This window comes from Sceloporus occidentalis, unplaced genomic scaffold (assembly GCF_023333645.1).
Source record: "Sceloporus occidentalis isolate IW3139 unplaced genomic scaffold, rSceOcc1.0.p SCAF_2, whole genome shotgun sequence".
NCBI lineage: Eukaryota > Metazoa > Chordata > Lepidosauria > Squamata > Phrynosomatidae > Sceloporus > Sceloporus occidentalis.
Genome location: NW_028316982.1, coordinates 108,165,202 through 108,192,713, shown reverse-complemented (window position 1 = coordinate 108,192,713; position 27,512 = coordinate 108,165,202). Strand labels below are relative to the sequence as shown.

Sequence of the window (27,512 nt, the reverse complement as noted above, 5' to 3'; positions counted from 1 at the left end):
CATACTCCCTGATTCTTCCATTCAAATATATAGATATAGATATAGTTTATATATTATATAATACACCACACACACACACACACACACACACATATATATATATGCATCTGAGGAAGCCGGCTCAAGTCTATCATTCTCCTAGATTCTTCCTTTCATATTATACACATTGTACTGCATAATATAGTGTAGTATAGTATATATAATATACATAATACACACACACACACACATGCATCTGAGGAAGTCAGCTCAAGTCCACCATGCTCCCAGATTCTTCCTTTCATATATATATATGTGTGTGTGTGTGTGTGTGTGTATGAGAAAGTAGGCTCAAGTCTACCAAAGCTCATGTTTCCAGATTCTTCCATATATATATATATGATAGGTTCTATCATTTTTATTATTATTGTATTATTATTTTGGCAAGATGGCTTCAGAGGAGCTTTGCCATTGCCTTCCCCTGAGGCTGAGAGCGTGTGACTTGGCGTGAATGCCTCCACCCCAAACCCACCCTGATCCTTCCTTGGAGAACAAAAGAAAAAGCCGGGGGGGGGGGGTTGAGAAAAGGGGAAAGGGATCACACGCCTTAGGAAGGGGCACCCAGCTTCCCAAGAACAAAACCTTGTCTGCCTATTTTCCGGGAAGAAAGAGGGGCGTCTGCCTGCCTTCCCACATCCCTGAGTCTAGTAGACATAGGTGTCCCTTGTGCAAGGAGGGCAAGTCCAGGTTTCCCTGTACACAGACACAGAGACAGACACACTCCCTCTGCCATCTGGCAGGGATGCCATGATGAGGAACCCCTTGGTAGTATCCTGAAGGAGAATGGGATTCAAAGACCTAGTGGTCTGGTAGCACCTGAAAGGGGGAAAAAGCTGGGAGCATGAGCTTTGGTAGACTTGAGCCTACTTCCTCAGATGCATGTTTGGCGGGGAGAGACCAGAGACAGGCCTAAGATCTTGTATCCCCTTTGAGACTAACTGAAAGGAAGAAATTAGCAGCATGAGCTTTCCTAGACTTCAGGTCTACTTCCTCAGATGCATTTGGTGGAGTGGAAGCCAGGCCAAGATATATATATGTGTGTGTGTGTGTGTGTGTGTGTGTGTGATTGTTACGTGAGGATGTCCATTCAAATTACAAATCCTTTGTGTATGTGTCTCTGGACTCTCCCCTCCAAACATGCATCTGAGGAAGCAGGCTCAAGTCTACTAAAGCTCATGCTCCCAGCTTCTTCCTTTTGCTTAGTCTCAAAGATGCTACAAGATCTAGGAAAGCTCATGCTCCCAGCTTTTTCCATTCAGTTTCAAAGATACTACAAGGTCCACAAAACCCCACACTCCCAGCTTCTTTCTTTCACTTACTCTCAGAGGTGCTACAAGATCCCTTTGCATAGTGGATGATAGGATAGAGTTGGCCTACTTGTCTATTAAAATGTCTGATTAACAATTTGCAAGCCGCTCTGATAGCCTTTTGGCTGAAGAGCGGGATAGAAATAAATAAGTATTACGGTATATTATTAAATATTGTCGTTGTTGGAGATTTCTGCCTACTAGCATGGGAAGAGAAAGAAGCATGGCTGCAGAGAGTATCTGGGGTTTTGTGTTGCTCATGCAAGGACTTGTTGCCAGTTCTGCTTACTGGGAACCTAGCTATTCAATGGACTGATGGGAGTTGGTAAATAGATGCAGGGAAAAGAGAGGTCAGGTTGTTGGGAAGGGAAAAAGGGAAGTCTGGGTTGTCTGTTTCAGCACCATGGACAGCAGTGGCTTCTCTTCTAGGCTTCTCTTCATCGCTTGGCTTCTTCCACTGAGCTGGAAATTCGCTTTGTTCAAGTCTGATATTTTTCCCTCCAATATTGGACTTGAGGCAGTCGATTTTCTACGCTGCTGTTAAGTCCTTTGTTCTGTACAAATACAGATACCTAAGGGGAAAAAATGGGAGTGGATGCAGAGATTCCTGAAGAGCAAAGGGATGGTATCCGCTTGCTAATGTTGATTATACTAAAGCACACAGTTTTAAAACCCGGAGCAGATTATGATTTTAAAACCCCAACAAGAGTTGTCTCAGCTGCAGAAAGACAGACGTTTATTAGGGTGCAAGGAGAATCATGACACAACATAGTGATGCGCTGAGACTGAAAGGTAGCAATTATACGTCTTTATTCTCAACAATTATGCCTCATTTCAGGGAAGTACTATGCAAAAAACATAGAAGAACTTGTCCTCAGGCTTTTGAGCATTTTCATAGAGAACATGGTTTAATTTGCTGTGAATGTATCTCCCCTACGTTGGTCTCGTCCGACATCTATTAACTGAAATAACTTGGTAGTTTTAATTCATAGCTCATAGTTCAAGTGCGAGGCTAAATATATGGCTTGTTTGACTCCACCACATGGTTTTCATAGCATTTGGTGGGTTAGTGTTACATTACTGTTTCTGTAAATGCATATTATTTTGGAAAGCACACCAGCAATCCACGAGCAAGTCCTTCTGGAGCCGGCTGTGATAGTCACATGAGGATTGCAGGCCAAGTAGTGCAGTAGGAACCATGAATGCTTTTCACAGTGAGCTTGTTATGAATGGGGGGCATTTAAGTACCAGACTTTGCCATTCAGAAGTAGAGTTTTCATGTTTCGCTGGTCATACTGTTCAGGAGTGTGAGTTTAACCAAGCATTTCAATTTACACTTGTGTGTGTATGTATGTATGTATGTATGTATGTATGTTAGCTCTTGTGTATATTCATTGGGGAAAACAAAGCTGTTTATTTTGGGCTACAAGTACAACGGCATTATAGTTTCTGCTGAGAGGCCTAACTGTATTGGGATGAGCATCAGGAAAACAGTAACACTTGTTTCCTATGGAAAAAAACATGCTGACAGCAACATAATGTAGCATCTTTTCCTCAATTTGTTTCATTTGTAAGGCTTCAACATGTCAAAGATTGAAGCTGCATGTACTGTATGCAATGTTGTGTTCATTGATACAAAAAACAAGGGGTGAGATATATGGAAAATATATTATGCAGTTCTCACTTAGTCCCTCTCTCTCTCTCTCTCTCTCTCTCTCCTTATTTAAAGCAAAAGGATAGTGAAGCTTGTGAAGTTAATTGTGACAGGCTGCTAATTAATCCAGTCTGGTTAATTGTTCTGTATAATGAAGCACAATTATGCAAAATCCAAAAGAAATTCACTTCTTGGAATAATCCCTCCCCTTCCCAGGTGTTTTCAAGAAGCTAGTTCAAATAGATGGGGCTACATCTAGTGGTATTCCTACCTAGAACTGAGCTATTGAAATTAATGAAACTTGTTAACCACAGCTAGCTCATTTTACTGTTTTCAATGTAAGTGTTCTAGGTAGGACTAACATAAGGGGATGGGAGCAAAATGCCAACCTTCTCTCCTGATTTTATTCCCCAGCAAATATAGCTGAGGATTAAGTTGTTATGGCTCCAATCCTCAAAGAGTAGCGCCAGTACAATGTTCATTAACTCCAGTATTTTTTTTAATAGGGGACACTCACATAGAGTGACTGTTTCATCTGTTAGAGCTAAAAATGCAAGGAAAGAAAATGTGTGGATGCTGTGTGTGTTACAGATTTACTAGTAATGTGCAGAACTGGGCGTCGAAAGTGCTTGAAACATAATTTCTTTCCAACAGGTGGCACTTAAGATGTTTGTGTGGAAAAACACAAGGCAGAAATGGGCCCAACCTTGTAGCAGGACACCATAAAATTAGCTCCATTCGGATGTGACTCTGTATATGAGGCTGTTGTTTCTTTTAAATCATAGTGACCCATACTCTGTCAAGTAGTATGACAGTACAATTAACATTTCAGTGGTCCATGTTTCTGGGGAAATGCCACTGGAATGAATGGCTATTTCTAAGAGCGACTGACGTCCAAGCTGTTCAATTCTCATTTCTTTAAAATCACTGAACTCCTCTACTCCTTACCTTTCATACTGACAAATGATTTCATTTCATGGTCATTCATCCCATTAACATTTGGTAGCCTCACAGATAGGCAGTGAACAGTGTCCTATTTTGTTTTGCTTTTTCAGAACCTAGAATACGAATTCATTATTTTGATTCTTTTTTAGCTTGCTTCAGGTAAATCTTTTTAGGCAGCCACTAACATTGCCAGGTGATAGTGTTGCAAACATGTGAGAAGAATTTAGCAATACATCAAACAGTGCACACTTATAATCAGTGTACAAAACCCATATATTTTAATCTATTGCTGTGTTGTGGTAGTTGTAGTTCTTTTATTCTGTTCAACACTACAGCAATATTTCTCCAACATCACTTGCAGAACCTTGATTTGAAGTCACTTTATTTGTAACAATTCACTTTTGTTTATAACAAATTTGAGATCAGTAAATTTGATCTCACGACTTGATTACTGTAACGTCCTCCTGGCTGGGCTTCCTCTTTTTCAGTATAAGCTCCTGCTGTCGACATTTAAAGCCCTCCATGGACTGGCTCCTCCTTACTTATCAGACCTTCTTTCTCCTCACCTTCCCACCAGGGCCCTCCGTTCTGGTAGTCAAGGCCTGCTGTCTTTTTGTATAATATTGCCAAAATCCAACCATATCTCTCCGCCTCTACTGCCAAGATCCTGGTCCATGCCCTAGTGATCTCACGACTGGATTACTGTAACATCCTCCTGGCTGGGCTTCCTCTTTCTCACCTCCGTCCTTTAATCTCTGTCCAGCATTCAGCTGCACGCATTATCACTTCCACCCACCGCTCTGACCACATCTCTCCTGTGTTGGCATCCCTTCACTGGCTCCCTCTCCCTTTCCGCATTCAGTATAAGCTCCTGCTGTCGACATTCAAAGCCCTCCATGGACTGGCCCCTCCTTACTTATCAGACCTTCTTTCTCCTCACCTTCCCACCAGGGCCCTCCGTTCTGGTAGTCAAGGTCTGCTGTCCCAGCCCAGGATTTCCTCTGCCCCATCTTGGATTCGCCCCTTTTCACTTGCTGCCCCTCACTCCTGGAACCTTCTTCCCCCACAAGCAAGAGCCATCACTTCTTTAACCAGCTTCAAAACGGAGTTGAAAACCATCCTGTTCAGAGAAGCCTTCCCACTGGCATTGCATAATTGTCGCTTACTATCTGATGTTCTTTTGGTGCCTGTTTATCGAACCATTTCCTGTATTGCTATGTACTGTATATGTATTATCCTACTTGAGAGTATGTATTTTCCCAGGAAGAAGATTAACCATCCATTATGAAGCCAAGCCCTCCCTCCAGTCCATCTGCCTTGGTCCAGGCCTCGGAGGTTGAGAGGAACTGCTGGACCTCTTACCCTTTCCCTCCACCACTCCCTTCTCCTTCTGTGTCATGTCTTTTTAGATTGTAAGCCCGAGGCAGGGAACCGTCTAATTAAAAAGATTGTATGTACAGCGCTGTGTAAATTTACAGCGCTTCATAAATAAAGGTTAATAATAATAATAACATATCAATTAGGTATTTGTCACTGAATAAGAATATTTCAGTGGTATAATCTATATTGCATTTGTTTTCCATCCATTTCCTTTTGCTGCACTGTTGCTTCCTTGAATGCTGCTGGAGAAGCCAGAACATTAACGCATTCCAAGCAAAAGGAAACGGAGCTTTTCCAAAGATAAACTTAAAGATTATTCCAGATTTTCAACAAAAACATCAAAAATGGTTCACAGTCAATATTAATACTGTACAATCAAATAAAAATTAATAGTAGTGAGTTGCCTAAAATTGATAAAACCGTGTTAAAAATTGAATGCAGCAAACAACAACAAAGATCCTACAGCAATTATAAAGTCTCTTTAAATCTTCTAAACAAAAAAGAAAAGTTTTACAGTGAGGCCTGAATATGCATGGGCTCAAACTGACCTCTATGGTCAAGATGCCCACTCAAAAGGTCAAAAATTAAAAGAGGAGAGGGAGAGAGACCCTCAATCAAGTTGTCACCAAGGGTCCAAAACACACTGCAGAAATAATCCAGTTTGAGATCACTTTAACTGCCCGGGCTCAGTGCTAGGGAATCCTGAGAATTGTAGTTTATTCCCTAGCATTGAGCCCAGGCAGTTAAAGCAATCTCAAACTACGACTCTGGATAACAGGGTTTCAATCCCTTATCGACCATGGTAAACCTCTGGATGATCTTGGGCAAGTTACACTCTCTCAGCCTCAGAGGAAGACAGAGGCAAAACCCTTCTGAATAAATCATGCCAAGAAAACCCTGTGATTGGGTCGTGTTTAGTTAGAAATTATTTTAAGGCAAACAACAGCAGTCTGTTGCACTATTTGTAACATTCCTGGATATATTATTGAGTATGATCTAAAATATTTCAAGTCCATTTTATCTCCCACTTTCTCAATTTTCAGTAGCTGTAGAGTCCAGTTTAGCAAGTGGAGCAACTCTTGACCCATATTCCTTTATGTCATTGCACTAGCCCAAGGCCCCAACAGTTTTGTATTTTCATGATTAGCACAAGGGTGCTATCCAGTACAGGTTTATTGCATAAGCAGTTGTGCATCCCATTGCACAACTGGTTGCACGTGCCACTGGTGCTTTGCACAAATTCAGTAGAACTGTGCTAATGGAAATTCTTAGATTGCTGGTGTTAAATTGGATTTACGCCCTTGAGTTTGAAAATTACACTACAATTTCTAGATGTTTGCAAACTATAATTATGCAATAAATTCCAATATATCCGAGTTTTGTTCATTTATTTTTCTGCCTGATTGTCCTTTTTATTCACTGGATCATGTACATTCCTTCTCTCTCTCTCTCTCTCTCTCTCTCTCTCATGTTTCTGTCTTCCAGTGTCTGGATCTTTCAGAAAATACAGAAATGGAGGGAATAATTAATCTTTTAATTTATAAACTATACATTGCAAGGAAATTTTTCCTCCTGCAAGTAATAATAAAATACTAAATAGTACAGGATAAACTAAGTCTTACAACTCAGCTGGAGAAGATCCAGATTGCAATTCTGCAATATCCTGAAGGCACAAATCTATAGAAGCTTTTAAATCTCTTTTTTCATCCTCAAGTCATAAATATCCCTTGTGCTCTTTTCTTTAAATTCAGTATAGATGAATTCCCAAATGTGATCTTTGCCCTCACTGGTGCAGTGTCATCATTTATGAGTGAATATAGAAAATACGGTTGGAAAGAACTCTTTGAAGGTTGCCACTCGGAATGTGTTTTGTGTGTGAATACTTTTCCAATCTTGCATGTTCTGAAAATGATTTCTTAGCAGAATTCTTCTAGGTGTGACTAAAATTCCATCTGATCTAGCATCTTGTTTTGCAAAGTCCCTGGACAATTACTTCCCAGAAGACCCATGAGTAAAATGGGACTATGACAATAGTACTTTCTCATTATCCTCCCCAGCTGGTATTCGGAGCTGTAATACTACTCAACCTGCAGATCCTATTTAGCAATGTGATGTAATCAGGTGATAGACAAATTCAAGCAGTTTCATTTTGATTCTACTTAAACTGGTGGCCATCATCACATCATACATCCTCTTGGGAAGTTGCATCATCATAAGCCATCTTACAGTCATGTAAAGTTGAACTGCACTATTGTGCAACATTCCTGTTCTCAGGAGGGGAGCAGACATGTAGCTATGCCATTAGGACCATTGCGCAAGTGGAGCCAGCAGCATGGTGGTTGCCTAATGGTCTCACTGAGTATCATGTCTCAATGCACAGTGTGTCACAATGTATCCCATTGCACAATGGGACATATTGTGCAGTGCCCCATTGTGCATCATCACTAATCACTATCGTGGTTGTGTATCATGCCAACAATGTAGCTCCATCATCTTAAGTTACACATCATATCTTTTGATGCACAGTATTGACCATATGTTTTCCCAGACCATATGTTTCCTTTCTTTCATTTTTCTACATATGTGTTTAAAAGGATCTTTGCTCTGTCTTTTATTATTCACATTGATAGTTTTATGGGTCTTTGTGTTTCTGTTTATCTCATTTCTTTTTATGGGCAAAGCTTTTTTTCTTCTTTGTCATATATGCTATGCTATAATATGTTTCATAGGCCTTGGCTGACTGGCAAGCAGGCTGGAAATATGTCATCATGATGATCTCCTATCTGGACTTCAAAATCATTTCAATTCTCTCAAGAAGCATTGCAAATACAAATATTTTTATGTAGTTCTCCCAAGTAATTCCTCAGCCTAGTACCATTCATTTCAGCAGCATGTTGTTATGAAAGGGTGTGCCATTGTGATCCTCATCTTCCAGGTTTGCTTTTGAATGTACAGTGAATTCTTTCAGTCTATATCTTATCATGTCCTTTTATGTGATTTTCCTTAATTCCGTATGCTTTTTGTCTAGGTTATTGTTCAGTTGACATACTTGCACATTGCTGCTGCCTGTTCAAATTTAATATCCTTGGTAAATTCATCTTTGTGTGTTTTCTTTCTTTTGAATCATTAATCAGGCTTTTAATTGTTTTTTGAGCTGTGGTCAACATCTGTGGTACCTCGCTGAACACCTGACTTCATTTGAATCTCTGCCATTTGCCACAGTACTTTGTTCAGTCCTCTCAGAGATTATGTTCAGTTTCATGTGTCATTGTTTCCATCAAGTGAGGCTTTGTGGCATAAAAGAGAATGTCTGTTCATGGTTTTTTCCAGCCCTCTACTCCCTGATAGATTTCAATGTCAGTTCATAATCTGGCATTTTTTCTGGGAGACCAATATTTGTTGAGGTTGTGTCTTTCGACTTCAAAATCTTCACATGTATGTCCAACTCTGGCCTAAACAATATGTGATCTATCAAACAGATAAAGTCCACCATCCAAATATGATAAATCACTCAAAGTGGGGCTAACAAACCTCTTTTTGATATATTTCTGTATCCACCAAAAATGAGGGGGTTATCAGGTGCTAGAGAAACTATACAATACACAGTGAATGGGTCATTTATTAGATGGTTTGCATGCTTGCACAATGCATGTCTTTCAGCAAATCCCTATAGTATATAAATATAACAAGGACTCTCATGTGATTGTCTCATTAGCTGAAAATTTAAAGTCATGGATAGCTATTGAAACTGATCAGGATAACAGAATGAACACGGGATATGATTGAACTATGGATTTCTTTGCAGGAGGATGATACTGATGTAAATATTTGACTTATATGCAAGGATGAATAATTGCTATAGCTTTATCCCCAATGTGAGAAATAACAACTGTTTCACCATGCTGTTCTCCCTGTACTTGAATATCCTGAATTTTGTTTCAGAGGAATTATTGTGTGGAGGAAAACATGTGAGGTTTTGGAGGGAGGCAGTGTTGGATTATTTTTGCTGCAGAAAATGTGTTCTGCACGTAAGACAGTATTTTCTTCACAGAAATCATGGTTTTGCACACACACAAACACCCAAATGTGTTTTTCCCTGCAAAATTCCTCTTCAGCATTTCAGGACATGTGAATACCAGAAGAAAACCATGCAAAAGTCTGAATGCTCTATTATTATTCTCAGCAGGGTTTCCCAAATGCCAGGAAACCCATTTTTCAAACTAGAAATAAATACAGTAATTGCAAATATTGTTTCCATCCCAGAAATCATAGTATTTCTGCTTCAGTCATGAGTGACTTTAAAAAAAGTTTAATAGATAGTGAATCCTTCTATAGCCATTACAAATGGAAACTAGGAATAAATTTACTAAGTACAGAGGCGCTGATTATCAGAATTTGGAATTAAAAATCGGATGGATAACTTTAGCACATTCTCTTTCTGACCTCTGTTTAATCATTGTTGGAAACACAGAACTATGTGAGATGGACCATTCTTTTAACTTGATGTGGTGGCTCCGTTCTCTTTCTAATAACCCAATGATCACAATGGTCATACATTATTGCATTGATGGTCAGCTGAAATGATAGTCTCTTTATTGGGTCAGTCAGAGGTTTAAATGAATGGTAGGCATCCAGATCTTTAAAAATATGAATCTTTGAAGGAAAAAAAAGTTTGGAAAATTTTCAACACTTTTATCAGTGGGAGGATTGTACTATGTTTTTCTTGTCTTGTCATTAAACCTTTGGCAAATCCAATTAATGAGAAGTTCAGTTCTCATTGTACGCAACCAATAGTTTCTGATAGCCAGTATCTTGACTGATTGGTATGTCATCTTTTCCTTGTTTCTAGTCCTGATTGAATTTGTGTCATGCATTTATTTTGTCATCTTTATAGCTCTTCCATCTTTATCCTTTTGGCACCTTAAATCTCTTGGCTCCAGCCTGAGCATTGTACTGCTGCATCAGCAAGGCTGGCTGTACTATTAGGCAGAAAGAGGTGGCTGGCTGAGACACTATTTGCTGAAAGGTGACATTGTCCTCCTGAACTCTCTGTAGCTGTTACCATGGTGGGAGCTGCAATGCTTTCTTATTCCTGGCCTGGTATGCCTGGTTGCCTTGCACCAGTCTTCACCTACCAGTTCACACTCCCAGTGGGAAAGCAAGCAGGTAAAGAAAGGCAATTACAGCAAGACATGTACTCTAGTAGGCAATGCATGCACTCAAGCACTGCTCCTCCTCTATGGCAGGTAGTCTTAGAAAAGATAGTGAGATGCAGGTACTAATCTGATTAGCTTCTGTACAGAGAATGAGAATGGATAGGTAGCTCGTCTTTCCTTTTTCCTCTGGCAAGAAAATATCTTGGGTTAGCCCTGCTGCTTCTAAGTATATATCACACAGAGATAAACAAAGGTCTGCCAAAGGGGAGCTACTTTGAAGTAATGCTATTCCTAAGAGAGATTCAGTGTGAAACACTCACCTTTGGTTTTAACTTTTCCATTGGTCAAACATAGTAGCCTACCTCTCTGACCTTGACACTTTTACCTGTCCCCAATCCTATTTGGTTTCTGGCTCTCCTTGCTGTGTATCCTCTGTTGCTTTAAACAATCTCACAGCTCATGGTCTCCCCCCCCCCACCTCATTAATTCTCCTTCACTTTTCATATCCAAAGTAATTTCTCTTCCCCTTTGCCTGTTCATTTTAATTTTTCTGCTTCCTCTCTTGCCATTAATGCCCGTGTGCAGCTTCCTTAGAAACATGTTTTAGAGGGGATGTGTCATACCCACTTGTCTGTCCCTATCTTCATTTGGGAGATGAACCAGGGCATCTATTTAAGGAGAAGTAGAAACAGCAGTGGCTGGAGGTGGTGGTTTAAAATGAGTGGAGCCAAAATCTGAATCCCACGCACAGCTGCCAACGAGAGAAGTTGCTCAGTAAGAAGAGATCCAGTTCCACATGCAGTTTCTGCCCACACTGAGAATTTGCTGCTTCGGATCCTGGCCCAAATAGCCATAACAAATTTCTGGTTAAATTAGAAGATACTGTTGTTAAATGTCAACCAGAACAATGTGTGTTGCTTTGGGGTCAAGGAGTCCTGGGTGTCTGAAGAATCCTGCAGGTTCCTTGGGCTAGTCACTGATAAACTGATATCCTTAGGACTGTAGCGTGGCTTTGGTGTGGCTTCTGTCCTCTTAGGACGCATGGATAATTTAAACAGCATACCTCCAAAGTGACCTGAAGCAGCTGTATTTTGGCCTGTCTGTATGGGGCCAAAATGCCTTTGGATCATCACTTGCCCAGATGGTGTTCTCAGGACAAGGAGTTCAGTAGCCTTGGGGTCATGACAGAGAAGACTCTATTTCTGACGCCACACTTATGATGGTGGTGGAACGTGGAGCATAGGCATGGAGAATGTGGGAGGAGACCATGCTTTAGTCAGCTCCTCCCAAGTGTTGTTTTCATTTTCGCTTAGAGTATGTTAGAGTAATTCCATCTTAATGTAACTATGGCAAATGTTTTGGTTCATCTGGAACACCAGCCCAATATAGGCTAAAGCACGCCTGTCCAAACTTGCCACTTCAACATCCAAAAGAGCTGGATGCAGGAGCACTCCTAAGCAGCAAACTAGATTCTTCACACAAGATACAACCCCATCCCAAGAAGGCTTTATTCTTCACCTAGCCATTTTGTCTTGTCTGAATTAAGTCTGTTAGCCTACATCTAGCCCATTATTAACATCAAACTACTGCTCATATTGAGGGAAAGATGGATGGGGTGAGGTTGAAAGTGAGCAATATTAAGTTCCCAGTGACTATCTCACAAATTCATGCCAGATGTAAGGTTTGATCTCTGAACCTTTCAGCACTTTGTTGCTGTATTACACCTGCTCAAATTATGATTCATAGAGCTAGATTTATATTTTCTCCAAAACACATTCCACCACCATCATCATATATTATTTTATTTATTTTATTTATATATCTTTTCTCTCAACATGGGCTCACAGCAGTTTACAAAGTAAGTTAAAACAAAATAGCTAAAACAGTATATAATACAAAGAATGAAACATCATTGAACAGTCAAAACTATTAAAACATTACTGTATTTCATTAAGTATGCAAGCACCGAGTCCTTGGCAGAGACATTCTTTCCATTGTATGTTTTTAGAATGGGCAAATGTAATCCATATAAAACTATGTGTAATGTTTTCAGCTGGGAAAAAGAAAAGAGAGCGCCTCACTCCAAAGTTTGCCTCAAAAGATTTGATGCAGAGTGCTTTATCCGATCCCTTGTCTGACCTTGATTTTTTTCTGCCTGACATGTTACACTGCCTGGTAGTGTTGGTAGCTGAATCAATTTCGACTGTGGTATTTGTAGCTGAATCATTAATCAATTTTAGTTTTATTATTATCACAAAATGTTCTTGTCTTTGTTCACGCTCAGATGCAGGCACCATTTTGCATAGATGGTTTTGAAAAACAATAATTGGACTTTTTGGGGGCAGGGGGGAATGAATTGAAGGCTTCAATAAACCTTGGCAATCGTACCCTAAATTTAGCTAGGCTTGGGAGGAATGTCATTTGCTAGAATACTCTGGAATGACTTGTTTTTAACTACTTGATGATTCTGTCATTTATTCAAAGGGTTTGTCTAATCTGAAGACTATCTTCTAACCTTTTGCTGTTGATTGATAGATTACTAGACTGTTCCTCTTCTAAAATTTATACAGGAGGAAGGACTATTTACAGTATGATTTTTAAAACTATAGAGAGCTGCTCTATTGTTAGGCCATAAGACAGACAGATGGCAAGCCAATCTATAGCTAGATCAGGGGCCAAAGGGTAGGATGAATAAAGGTTGAGACAAAGTAAAAGGGAACAGGCAAAGGAGTTCAATGGGATTTGTTTGAGGTGCCAGGTTCTAGAACAAATGAATTCAACTAAAGGGAATTACCACCAAAGGGAGCACAGTAATTCTGTGAGTTGTAGGTTCTTACTTTCTTTCGTTCTCATAATCTTCTGCTATGACAGAAGTTTTTTGTATAATAATCCACAAGGACATCAAGAAGATACTATGGAGAAAGGAAAAGGACAGCAGAATCCACAAGCAGATACAAGGCATAGCCAAGGACATCTGAACAGTTGGCCAGCTCTCTAGCTATTGTTGAACTTGAGTCCCCATCAGCCATAGCCACTCTGGCCAGTGGTGAGGTATGAGGAGAGTAGTTGTTCATCAAAATAAGGGAAGCTGAAGGTTCTGCATTATTCCACAAGACTGGATGCATCAACCTTCAGTCACGTGGATGAAACTGCAGGGAGGGCTTTCTCAGCTGTGACAATCTATTTATGGTTTGTCCCCTGGGGAGATTCATCAGAAAGCTACTTTGATTGGAGGGGTTATGATGTCCAGTACCTGTTATATGCAGCTGTTTTATTTGGTTATTGGGTGTTAGATTTAATTGCCTATTTTGTAAGCTAGCCTGGAGGCATTTGTTGTATTGAATGATGAGTTATGATTGTTTTTTTAAAAAATTAAATAAAAATCAAATACTAATGTGCTTTCAATCATGTGTAAAGCATGACAAGGCTAGGGGACTCAGTTCTAGCTCAGCCTCTCCTTTCAGACACATATTCAACCAAAACCACTCAAACATAATCTCCCATCTACAGTTTGAATTAGTACAGCTAATTTTAGAAGTGAGAAGTCTACATTTTCACTTCATTCTGATGCAAGTGTAAATCCATCATTTCATTTCAGCTCCCCTTATTCCTTCTCCTTTTATTCTGTAGTTACAAAATGGGTGCCAGGTAGCTATATGTGCCACTTTGGGTGAGGAAATAATTCATGATGCTGAGATGGAGATGGGCTCCCTGCTCTCTACTGTCATGTCAAGTTTGGTTCTTAAGTCCTTCAAAAGCTGAATTCTGTACCAAATATCACCACCTGCACCTTTATTTCCGTGTATACACTTAGGATTGCAGTATATGCACATTCCTCAGATTAGTGAACTTTCCTATTCTCTTAAAACAGCCTAAACATCTGAATATTGTTGGTCACTGGCTGCAATCCTATTTCTCTTTTTATGTAAGAGTGAATTTAGTTTATTTCTATACAGCAGTGACAATGAAATCAGGGTAGATTTCCAAAAGCCTGATTAGCACATCCACCTTTTAAACTTTGCAGTGTCATTTTTCAAGAAGACACATTCCATTTAAATAAAAAATAGCTTTAAACCCCAAACATCGATCTAGTCACTGCAACCCGTGCTGCAGAGAGAGAATGTAGTCCTGCTGTAGCATTCCTCCAAGATTGCACAAACATACTGAGCCATGGATGAGAATACAGAACCCAAAATAACATCGCACTAAGCTTTTTATAGATGTCATTGTCTTTCACTGTAGCTGTTCCTTTCAAAGAGTGTTAAGTATGTGGCTTTGCAATAGTCTGGTTTTCACCTTGAACCTATTGGTCTTTTCTTTTGCTACAAATACTCAGGGAAGGCTTTTGCACATACATCATCCTTTAAGGTAATCTTATAAGCAAGCCCACAAAAGCTACTGACCTGCAAAAAAATCCTTACTTGCATGTCTGCCTACCATTCTGTGGCAGAATAATAACTGAAAAAAACGGTTGGTGGAACACTCATTCTTCTCCAGATAAGCAAAGGTTACCCTGCCTCAAGCCCTGGTGCCCCTGTGAGTATATTCTGTGGGAGTGCTTAGAAAAAGTACTTTTTTGGACTACAGCTCTCCTAGCTCTCTTTCAAGGTGTGTTTTATATATATAAATTAGAATTATACCTCTGTGTCTGCATGTACAATAGCATAAAGGAACAATGCCTAACAAGGTGAAGCATTTTAGGAATGCCAATAAACACCTGCTTGGTCATTGCTTGGAATAGGATGCTGTATCAGATGTGTCACTCATTTGATCTACCAGGACATTATTTCTTATATTAAATGTTTATGTGCCACAATAAAGTATTTGGGATGGAGGAAACCTTTTATAAACTAGCCTAGCCTTCTTAAGTCTGGTGTCCTCCCACATGTGTAATATCATCCCCACTCAGCCTGGCCAAAGGAAATGGTGGACACAGGAAATATGTCCTATTTGTTAATAAAACATTTCTTCTTTCAAATAGGGAGTTAAAATTGCATTACTCATTGTCTACATTGGGTGTCCACATTAAATTGGCAGAGCCAATTTAATGGGTAATTTGGTAAGGAAATTCCATGGCATTGGCCTCAGTGACAGTCCAGCACAGCTACAATCTATGAATACTCACTTTAGTAACCATTACTACCTTCAAATATTGAGTAGAATATTTGCTAATTAGTAGTTTTGTAGACAAAATCATATGTTTTCAGCAGTAGAGCTGACATGATTTCTTAGAGAAGGCTTGTGTTCATTGTGGGGATCTCTTCAGTGTCATGGAAAATTTTTGTCTCCAGAAATTGCAAGAATTGGTTCTTGTTGCTTCTGATTTAGAGATTACACCTAAGAATTCCTTGTTTCATTGCATCTAGATGTTGTGAATATATCATTCATAGTATCTAGCTGCTGTTATCAGTTCTTGTGAGCTAGTCAGTGCCAAGCTATGGAAGAGTAGGCTAGTTCTGCTTATGAATAGAATGGATATACAGCATAATGGAAACCTATCAGATTCATGTTTGTAGAATTTGCCTGACCAAGATGGCCTCTTTCTGTCTCTATTTATCCCAAGCTCCAGGTTAAAGGCAGAATGGAAGAGAAGATAAACCCATTTATCTTCATTTTCTTACACATGTAGAAGTGCACAGTCAGCCTGCTTTTAAATTTCATACTACAGGTTGAGTATCCCTTATCAAGAATTCTGAAAATTGAAATACGTACTCCAAGATTGTCCACATGGATGGGTGGGGTAGGGCCTGAACAGACAGGCCAAAATAAAGCTGCTTCGGGTCACTTTGGAGGTATGCTGTTTAAATGATGCATGCATCCTAAGAGGCCGGAAACTGCACCAAAGGCATGCTTCAGTCCCAAGGACTGGAGTGCAGCTTTGGCGCAGCTTCTGCCTTCTTAGGTTGCCTGTGTCATTTAAACAGTGTACCTCCAAAGTGACCTGAAGCAGCTTTATTTTGGCCTGTCTATTTGGGTCTGTAGTTTGCTTTGTGATGTTTCAGTGTAGACAAAATATTTTAAAATATTATATAATAAAATACTTTCAGGATATGTTTATATAAGGTATTTATGAAGCGAATATGAATTCCATGTTTTAACTTGGGTCCCATCTCCAAGATATCTCATTATCTATATGCAAATATTTCAGAATCCAAAAAAATTCTGAAATCCAAAACACTTCTGGTCCCAAACATTTTGGATAAAGGAGACTCAACCTGTACTGCCAAGGACTGCCAGTATGCATTCCTGATTCAGTCATGACAAGGAGACTAGGTATAGTATGGATATATATATATATATATATAGAGAGAGAGAGAGAGAGTGTGGGGGGAGGTGTTACTTGATATAAGGTCACCTAGTATTCATCCTTTAATATCAGTTTCACTTCACTTATCTTTCCCCAGTCTTCATTTTTCTAAAATTGAAGTCATTTTTCATCATATAAATGTCAGCAGATAGCTCTTACACTTTTTCCTCCTAATCTTATATATATATATATATATATATATATATATATATATGAAAGAAAAGTGTTATACAGTCGCCCCTTCTTATATACGGATTTTTTTATACACGGATTCAAGTATCCACAGTTTGAAAATGTTAAAAAAAAAGTATATATTTCAAATATCAAACCTTGATTTTCCATTTTTTATAAGGGACACCATTTCACTATGACATTATATTTAATGGGACTTGACCATCCACTGATTTTTGTATCCATGGGTCGTTCTGGAACCAAACCCCAGCTAATTCCATGGGCCACTGTACTTTCTCTGAATGAACCCTGCTGTTTCAAGACTGATACAAGCTTCAGCTCCTGGAGATTTAAAGAAAAAGATGCTTATATGACTGAATTATGCCATGGAAGTGCCCTCACCCCATTTCAAACCCCACTCCAAACTGGTTTCCATGAACAGTTGTCAATGTGACTCCAAGGAGTGTCCCAGAAACTCCTACCGGTGGAAATCAGGGTTGCTGCAGAAGCGTGTCCAAATCATGATTGTCTGTCACCTACTTAAACCTCCCATTACATCCTACCACCACCTTCAGTCTCCAAAGCCCCTTTCTCATTCTCTTATTTGCTTTTCACTTTCCCGCATTCTCAAAGCACAAAATCTAACCATGTTTCTGCAGAGGGAATAATTATTTCCTGCCTTGTGCAGCAGTGATCTATTTCTTCCCTGATTCCTGCTGTGAAGGAAAAGTTGACTCTCATTTTTATAGCTGGAAGGATGTTCTCTATAGTCCCAGTTCTTACAGGAGTTACTACCTACTTGTAAATACAGGGAAGCTTTTTTTTTAATGGCCACGTACAATACAATGATCAGAAGTATTACCTGTTTGGTTCCATTTGTCTGCATTATATGTGTGCTGTGTAGAGCTCAACTGAGGCTGCTAACAATAAGCACGCTTGAAGAATGCATATGGTGCAGGCATACTGGTTTAATGCCCATGACTTCTCCACAAAGAACCATGCGATGGGGAGCTCTCCAACTGGACAGGGTCTCCCATTTGCAAATGTTTGCCGCAAAACAAAAGTTTCCAGAATTCTGTCAAGGAAGTCATGACAGTTAAATCAGTTGAAACCCAGTTTATGCATACAGTATAAGTATGCCCTTATTTATAGGTGAGGTCATTTTGAAGTCAATAGGATTTGCTTTGAGTGACTGTGACTGCATATGGTTAGTACTGCTATTCTTCAATCAAGTTTTCACTAGTGGGTCTTTATATCCCACAAAAGAGAGAGAGAGAAGATAGCTGGGGTACTTCAAGGCAATTCCAGTTTGTGTTTTTGTGAAGCAAAGAAAATGTTCTTTCAAGGGGAAGAACTCAGACTCAGACCTGTAAATCTTTGGGGATGGGAGTCCCTGCGGTAAACTGAGCAGCAATCCGTTATTTATGGAGCACACTTGCTGCTTTTGAAAAGAGCTGAGAAACATGATTTATGTGGCAAGACTTTTCCAGCACGAAGAACTTGGAGCCATCTGACAACAATATGCTGTGTGCGTTGTAGAGAATATCTGCACTGCAGATTTGGGGGGTAGTCTTCATATTGTGTGACTTACATTGCAGGTGTCCTGCCCTTAGCTGTTTTTATTTCTTAGCTTCTTTTTCTTTATTCCTGTTTCCAATATTCCCTTTCCCCCCTCTGTGTCCACACATCCCAAATAGCCTAGTCACTTGGGCATTTGAAAACTAAACATTCATACCTATGAATTTTAAAACCTCTCCAACCCTACGCTCTTAAGATATTCCATAGATCTATTCTGCAGAACATTTTGCAAGCAGGTGTGGTAATACTGTATAGTAAGGTGTATGTGTTTGCCTTCTGACAAAAGACATATGCTTACAGCTAAAGCATTGCTAATATGGTACAAGAAGGAGGCCCAAGGCTCCTTGATTATTAACATTTTTAATGTATCAGTTACATTTCTATTCCATTTTCTTTCAGTGAATATAAGATTGTGTACAGGGTCCTTTTCCTTCCTATTTTATTCTTACATCATCACTATAAGTTAGGTCAAGTAGAGAGAGAAAATGAGAGACTGCCTCAAACTCACAAAGTGAATTTCAGGTTAAGTGTGGACTGAAACCTGGATCTCCCATGTCCCAGTCCAACACTGTGGCCTGTTACAGACTGCCAAAATAAAGCTGCTTCGGGTCTCTTTGGAAGTATGCCGTTTAAATGATGCATGCATCCTAAGAATCCGGAAGCTGCACCAAAGCTGCACTCCAGTGCTTAGGAATGGAGTGTGGCTTTGGCGCGACCTCCAGACTCTTAGGACCCATGCAACATTTAAATAGCATGCCTCCAAAGAGACCCGAAGCAGCTTTATTTTGGCAGTCTGTAACAGGCCAGTAATTAGTATGTCACTAGCTTTTGACCCTAAATACCGTAAAGGCAACAAATCCCCTCTGATCTTCAAATCTAAGCAGTGTCAGCCCTGGTTAGAACTTGGATGGGAGACCACCAACAGATAACATGTGCTATAGGCTATATTTCAGAGGAAGGAACTGGCAGAGCCACCTCAGAGTATTCCTTGCCTAAGAAACCCTATGAAATTCATAGAGTTACCATAAGTCGACGGCTGACTTAAAGGCAAATACACACACACACCGAGAGAGAGAGAGACTTTGACTCTTTGTGTTGCTTCCTCTCATTGTGATTAGCCATTTGTATTGCTTTCTAGATTCTACAGCTTACATGTTCAAATTATTTTTTATTTGTCCATGTTGGTCAGATTGTAAGACAGATTTTTCTCCTGCCCTGTGGAAAAGGAATGCCAGATGGCTTGTGTAAAACTTGGAAGTTGCTTCTCAAGGGCATATAGGCTGTAGGCTCCAAAATAATGTGGGAACTATAATTTAGTTTTGGAAAATGCTTTTTTCAAGACTGCCACCACCTGCTTCCAGAATTTTTTTTTAGATTGTACGCCATTGGCAGGTTTTATTTTTATTGATTTGATCATTTGTATGTACAGCGCTCTGTACATTTACAGCGCTTTAGAAATTGATGATGATGATGATGATGATGATGATGATGATGATGATGACAACGACAACAACATTCTCACAGAACAGCAGTTCCCACATTTTCCTTAGGATGGGAAAAACGAGCTGGTTTTAACTGTAAGGAATGAATATGCCTTCAATGCCTCACCACAGTTTTCTTTCCTTTTTCTAGCACATTGATTTTTTTTGAACAATTCATATAGGAAACCTGCACTTCCTTGTGAGTTTTCCAAGGGGCTGTAATGCAGTCCATGTGACAAGCTGTGTGTCCAGAGGGTGACCAAAATTGTGAAAGATCTGGAAACCATGCCCCAAGAGGATCTTAGGGAGATGGGAATATTTAGCCTGAAGAAGTGAAGGTTAAGAGGTGATATGATAGCCCTGTTAAAATATTTGAAGGGATTTCATATTGAGGACGGAGCAAGCTTTTTTTCTGCTGCTCCAGAGAATAGAACCTGGAAAAATGGACAGTGCCTTGGAGTGAGTGGTGAAGTCTCCTTCTTCAGTGGTTTTTAAAGAGAGTTTGGATGAACATCTGTCAGGATTCAGAGTGCTTTGATTATACAGTTGTCCCTCCATATTTGCTAGGGTTAGGGGAACAAAACCCCCGTGAATATGGAAAAACCGCAAATAACAAAAACACTGTTTTTACCTGAGAGGACACCTCTCTAGGAATCTCTAGGTCCTCCAGTGCAACTCTGTGGTCAATATCCAACATACACTGACCATAGAATGGCACTGGAGTAGCTACAAATGGTCTTTCAGTGCAAGTTTTAGTTAAAGTTGACCACAGAGTTGCACTGGAGGACCAAGACAGTCCTAAAGAGAACATATTAATGAAATCCGTGAATAATCAAATCCGCAAATATCAAAGCCGCAAATATGGAGGTATGACTGTATATTTCTTCATGGCAGGGGGTTGGACTGGATGGCTCTTTTGATTTCTTCCAGTTCTATGATTCTATATATCTAACACATCTTTACATCTTTTTAAAAAAACCTTCCTATTACATGTAGGTTGTGCACATGGCTATATTAGAGTAGGGACCATAACAGGGTGATTAGGGACTTAAAGCACCTCTCCCTCATGTTGCAATATGACCTCTGCCATATTAACCATTTTGTCTAAACATGAAACACAATTTAGCCTTAGGCTAATTATATGTATATTGATCTCAGTTCACATAATCTCAAATGGACTCCAGAAAACCATACCCAGCATCCGCTGCAACAGTGGCTCCCAAACCAGATTCCCCAGATGTTGACTGAATTCCTAAAAGTCCCAGGCAAATATGGTCAGCAGTCAGGCCTTCTGTAAGTTCTAGTCCAAGAACATCTGGAGATTTAGGATTGGGAATCTGTGAATGTGCAGACATTCTTTGCCAAATAGAGGAGGGTCACTTTTAACAAATAGACTTGGGAAATGTTCTCAAAGGTACACCATTTGAAAACCATTCTTCTATTTGAGTGCCAGCTTTGGTTGTAGCTGATTGTTAATTTTCTGGATAATGGTAAAAAGTTATTAGCATTCTCCCTGAAAAGATTAACTTTCTCCTGATCAATTTTGCCTGCAGTTCACGTGCCTGATCCCACCTAGTGATTCTTTCCAAGCGCTATGAATTTCATGGCTGGGGAAACTAATGGGAAGCTAGAGACGATCAGTATTGGCATTTAAAAACTCTGCAGGTCCATTAGTCACTCATGCCCTTTCAAGCAGAAATCCATCTAGAGAATGACCTTGTCCAACCGTGAGATACCACTATTATGCAAGAAGAATGATCTGTGCTTGCTTACGGGTAGATATTTTAGTGGTTGTTTGTATTCTAGGTCATCATCTGTTAAAAATGTGTCCCTGTGTGAAGTTTTGATCTGGGTGGAACTTTAAGCAGCAGCAAAATCAATCCAAACACTGGTTTCTACTTAAACTTAAAAGACATGATCAGAAATCTCATATGAGTTTTTGGGCTTTACCATTTTAGACGTCAGGTGTTGGATAAAATTTTCTTCTTCATCACCTATCCTTGCCCCCCAATTCATTGAGCAAAGAAAAACATGTTGGTGTGGGTGAATATGCACTAGTCCTGAATTTTCTGTCTAGTATGTTCTGGTGCCATAGGCTAAATTTCAGAGGAAGGAACTGGCAAAACCATCTCTCCATTCCTTGCTAGGAAAACCCTATGAAATTCATGAGGTCTCCTAAGTCAACAGGTGACTTGAAGGCAGGCACACACACACACACACACACACACACGTTAAGAGTAGTCTATGTAGTTGGGAGGTCCATGTAGTAAGGAGTACTTCATATGTGGACACTTTTTGGATATTCATTGCTTCCATGTAGTTTGGAATATTGCAGACCAGACACAGATCCCTTCCACTTCCCTGTTTCATTTATGTGGAAAAGTTTAGCATTTCTATCATTTGATCCACCCCTTCTTGTTGTTGTGTGCCTTGAAGATGTTTCTAACTCATGGTGACCCTAAGGTGAAACTATCACAGGGTTTTCTGCAAGATTTGCTTGATGGAGGTTTGCCATTGCCTTCCCCTGAAGCTGGCAGCATGTGACTTGCCCAAAGTACAGTACCAGTAGATTTCATTGCTGAGCTAGGAATTGAATCTTGGTCTCCAGAGTCATAGTCAATCACTCAAACCACTACCCCACACTGGCCAGCTACTCCTTCAAGCCATAGTAAACCATGGATGTGAAGTCCCTTTTACAGAGCAGGGGAACCAGTGGCCCTTCAAATGTTGTTGGACTCCAGTTTCCATCAACCAGTTTTGACAGTGATGAGGGATGGCAGTAATGGCCTTTCATCAACATCTGGAGGACAAGAAATTCCCTACCCCTGCCCTATTTCCTGTGCAAATGGTTAACAGTTTTCTATTAAACTATAAAATTCAAGGTGTGTATAGATTATAAACTCAGCTAACATGGGGGGGGGGGGTTGGGCTATGTGGCCATGTTCTAGAAGAGTTTATTCTCTTCTAGAACATGGTCACATAGCCTGAAGACCCAACAAAAAACTATGGATGCCAGCCATGAAAGCTTTGACTTCACAAAGCTACCATTTGCTTGAGCAAATCATACAAACATAAGGGAGAATTCATAACATGGCAGTGATGTTATTTCTTTTTAAAAGAGCAATGAGATATAATTCATAGCCATCTCTAAACTGAGTCCCTCAGCCACCATGGCCAATGATCATGGATGTTGGGAGTTGGACTCAACCAGTTTCTGAGAATCCAAGTTTGGAACCATTAATCTCAAGCTTCATACTGTTACCACTGCTATATTAATCTTGAATGACATTAATTCCTTTCCTTTTTAGCTATGATGTATTTTTTATCTAAGCAATGCTATATATTTCCTTGCAAGGGTTTGTTGCTTGGGATATAAACTCTTTGGAAGAGGAGAACATTTTGGCAGTTAACATTTTGTATTGACAGTGGTTTTTATTTTAGAGGTGTGTGTGTGTGTGTGTGTGTGTGTGTGTGTGTGTGTGTGTAAAGAGAACGACACACCACTTGAGAGATTCTGCTCTTTGCAAGGAGTTGAAATAATAGCTACATTGACTGGTAAAATAATTTCCACCCCTTAGGCAGAGTTAAGTGATTCGTATCATCCCTTTCGGGTATAGGCTCTCTGGGCTGATGAATGGTCACATCGGAACAGAAATGTGAAGGTCACATTATTGATTCAGAACCTCTCAATGCTTGTTGACGTTTTCCACAGGACATGTCTTATATTTTATGAAATTGGGTCGGTGGAGCAGAAGACAGTATGACATCGTCCTGTCCTTCATTCAAAATCATAGACATTTATCTTGATTGATATGTTTACACTACAGCTTTAAAACCAGTTTCAGGCTTGTTTTAATTATCATAACTGCCTGTTAGGAATTAGCACTGTAGTTTGGCAAAAAGCATATCCTAGCAGCCTTACAGAACTGGAAGTCGCCAGTAATTGGAGGAAATTGTGATAAGTAGACAAGTTTTAAAAGGTTTATATTTATAAGGTATAAATTTCTTCTAGTCTTGTTTTGCTCCTAAGCTCAAGGCTCTCTCTATATATTAAAACCTGTAATTTAAGGAACGGAATACAGATCAATACTATTCATAGTAGTAGTCTGAATACCAGTACCATTGGCTGCTGGTCCATGGCACATTTCCAAAAAACCTGTGCAAATATTATAATACAGTGTGCCCGCACCATGCGTGGGCACATTTTAGGTGGCTTCCAGCTTACGTGGAAGCGGCGCAGGGAGAACAACAATGTTGCGCACACCACCCCATGCACAATAGGGCACAAATAGCAATGTGGCACAAACAGCAATAGCAAGTACATTTCTATACTGCTTATCAGTGAACTAGCACTCCCTAACAATGTGTAAGCCAATTGCCCCCAATAAGCTGGGTATTCATTTTATCAACCTACAAAAGGCTGGAAGGCTGAGTGGGCCTTGGAGTTCTCCTCTAGGATTGAACTTGCAAAGACTGCAGTACCAGCATTTAACCGCTGCTAATCTGGTATACCAGGTAGCTTGAGAAATGCCTAGAATACTAAACTTACTACATGCAAGGAAGAGTGTGTATTTACAACAAGTTGGACAATATGTGGCTTCCAGATGTTATTGGTCTGGAGCTCCCATCAACATAAGACATTATACCCAGCAGTGAGGGATTATGCAAGATGAAGTCCAGCAACATATAGAGGGCCGTATGCACCACATCCCTGCTTTACAGGATACCCCACTTACTATCTAAAGTGGTGCAACACACAAACATAATGTTTCAATCACTGATCCTGTGTCTCAGCTTTTACTTCCTGATTTTTTAATATAATGCTTCTGTTAATGCAAGTTAAAATGGCGGTTACTTCTGTCATCTCATAGTGCTGATTCATGTTGAACAAATTGTGCACTATAATATAAAATCTTCCAGTTCCTCTAAAATGTTTTGATACTCTCCTAGTCATCCTCTCTTTTCAAAAGAGGAAAGAAACGAAGCACAAGCAATGTCCTTTCAGGGATATTTGCATTCTAGCTTGATTTTATTTTCTTCTACGTAATGTTGTTTGTTTCTGACAATGACAGGGCAAAGCTTTGAACACTTGTCAGAAATATACTGTATTCTCTTGCCTGTTCACTGTGGATCGGTGGTAATCAAACCATAAAGAGAATAATAAAATGCATGGAGCACACTTTTGTTTGCTGAGATTTTGGTTCAGCTGCAGTTGTGACAATCATGGCTCCCTTAAAATTGATTAGACAATTTAATTTGAAATTTAACTCTGACTGTGGCAGAGAGAGATAAGCCTGTGAACAGGAGCATAAAACATTAATCTTTTGGTGGTCATGTTGATCTTAGCAGACCTGGCAGGTTGTGTTTGTTCTGAATTTTTAAGGATAAGACTTCACACTCAAATGTGCAAATGGTGTACATTATTTGAGTTTTGATAGAAAAGATAAAAAATGATTTATTTGGGTCTTTACTTGAACAAGCAAGGTCTTCTGGAAATAAACATGCCTCCAGAAATGTAACATATCCACTGCCTAGAATTTAGGTTACTTTTTTTTACACTACCCAGAATCCCCTTAGGCAATAGCTAATGGATATGCTGGCTGGGGGATTCTACGAGTTGTAGTCCAAAAAGTAAGTATTACATCAAGGGAGTTGATGACCTCAAGATACTGGGATCAATGTTAACTTAGGGTGCATCCACACTGTAGAAACAGTACATTTTATCACTACTTTAACAACTATGGCGCCATCCTACAGAATCCTAGGATATGTTTGGTAGATTTTTGGCAGAAGAAGCTAAAAACCTTGCAAAATTACATATCACAGGATTCTGTAGGATGGAGCCATGGTCATTAAAGTGTTGACGAACTGTATTATTTCTGCAGTGTAGATGCATCTTTAGAGTGGATTCCTAAATGTGTTTTTGAAACATGATGCATTTTTGGGGCAACATTTAATGTTTGCCAAAGATCACCAGTATTCTATGTGGTTATCATAGAGAATGTGAGCAGGAAATTCTCATTTCCAAGTACTAGACAAGAGGTTGAATGGACATGCATTTGCTTTTCCTCTTGCTTGTCTCTAGCATCTGGTATGCTCAGAGATATTTGCATTGTTTGGTTATTTCTATTTTATTCTTAGGAGGGCCTGTCCTGCTGATCAGAATAGGCCCTCCAAACCTGCAAATCTTTTCCTCCAGCACTGTTCTTTTGTTATCTGGCTACTAGGAAAGGGTGAGGAGTGTTTACTTGTCTGCTGACCATTCATAGTTCTGTAACCTGGACCCAATATTCCAAAGTTAACCATATTCTGTGATTCTGCCCCACTGTCACTTGAAGAGATCTAGTTACATTTAGGTTGGCCTGCCAGAAGGACTTGATTCTCAACTTTCCAATTTGGCTCTGTTTCCTACTTCCTCCAGCAGAGGCAAGCAGCCTTAGGAGTCCAGATGTTTTCAGGCTGCACTTTCCATAATCCCATAATCCAATAATTCCATAATCCATGGCTGTGATGACAAAGGTTTATGGGAGTTGTAGGCTAAAGATGATTCCCATCTCTGCTTTATAGGAGTTACAGTGGTACAGATACATTTGTATGTATCCAAGTGTCAAGCAGAACAACAACAGGGGACCAAAATAACTCATGTAATAGCACAAGTACTGAAAATTGGGAGAGAGTTCCAGACAAGTATTTTGGGTGCAAGGGAACAAAGTATTTATGGGTCATTATGAATGGTGAAAATAATAATAAATTGGATGCGTTTTTAAGAACCTTACAGAATATAGCTCACAAATCCATTTGATGTTCCAGTATGCAAAAAGCTTGCTAAAGACCTGGGAGGAATAATGATTGCTTGAGAGAGAACAAATTACATGACGCATGCACTGACGGGATTATGTAAGCACCCATGACAGGATCTTTTTGTCATTAAGTGAAGCATCAGAGGAAATGCATCTTTAATAAATATGTTGATAGATAATCAATTGTGTTTAAAGGACTGGTGTAATGTGCACAAAGTAAGAAATGTCAAAAGGGTGAGATTTTGTTTTGTTTTTTAACATATTTCCTGCCAGACAAAAATCATTTAAAAAGTTAGAAAATATGTGATATGGATAGAATGGGGATGGGAAAATGTAGCCCTCCAGATGTTGGACTGCAGTTCCAAGAATCCCCCTGCACTTGTCTGCTGACTGAGACTGAAAGGAGGTGGAGTCTAACAGTCTAGAGGGCCATTCATTTCACATCTGAATTAGAAAAAGAATCACACAATACAAGGATTACCCGAGCCAAGAATTTCAGAGTCCTGTTGAAAAGTGTAATGGAAATATGTGGCATCATAGTATCATGTTGCCTTGGGTCTTGTACTAGGAGAAAGGCAAGATAATCAATCAATCAATGTCATTTTTCTTATTCCAGTAGCAGCTAGCTGTGTGAACTAGAAGAGAAATAAACTACATGAAGCCACTACAGCTCATGCTTCTTTTACTATACTGT

General features: G+C 39.7%; 1 protein-coding gene across 5 annotated transcripts in view; it reads left to right on the top strand.

The window, feature by feature from the left end:
• The window catches only part of PHYHIPL (phytanoyl-CoA 2-hydroxylase interacting protein like), a 127,766-nt gene that overhangs the window by 55,730 nt on the left and 44,524 nt on the right, over positions 1-27,512 (top strand). The window lies entirely within an intron of this gene.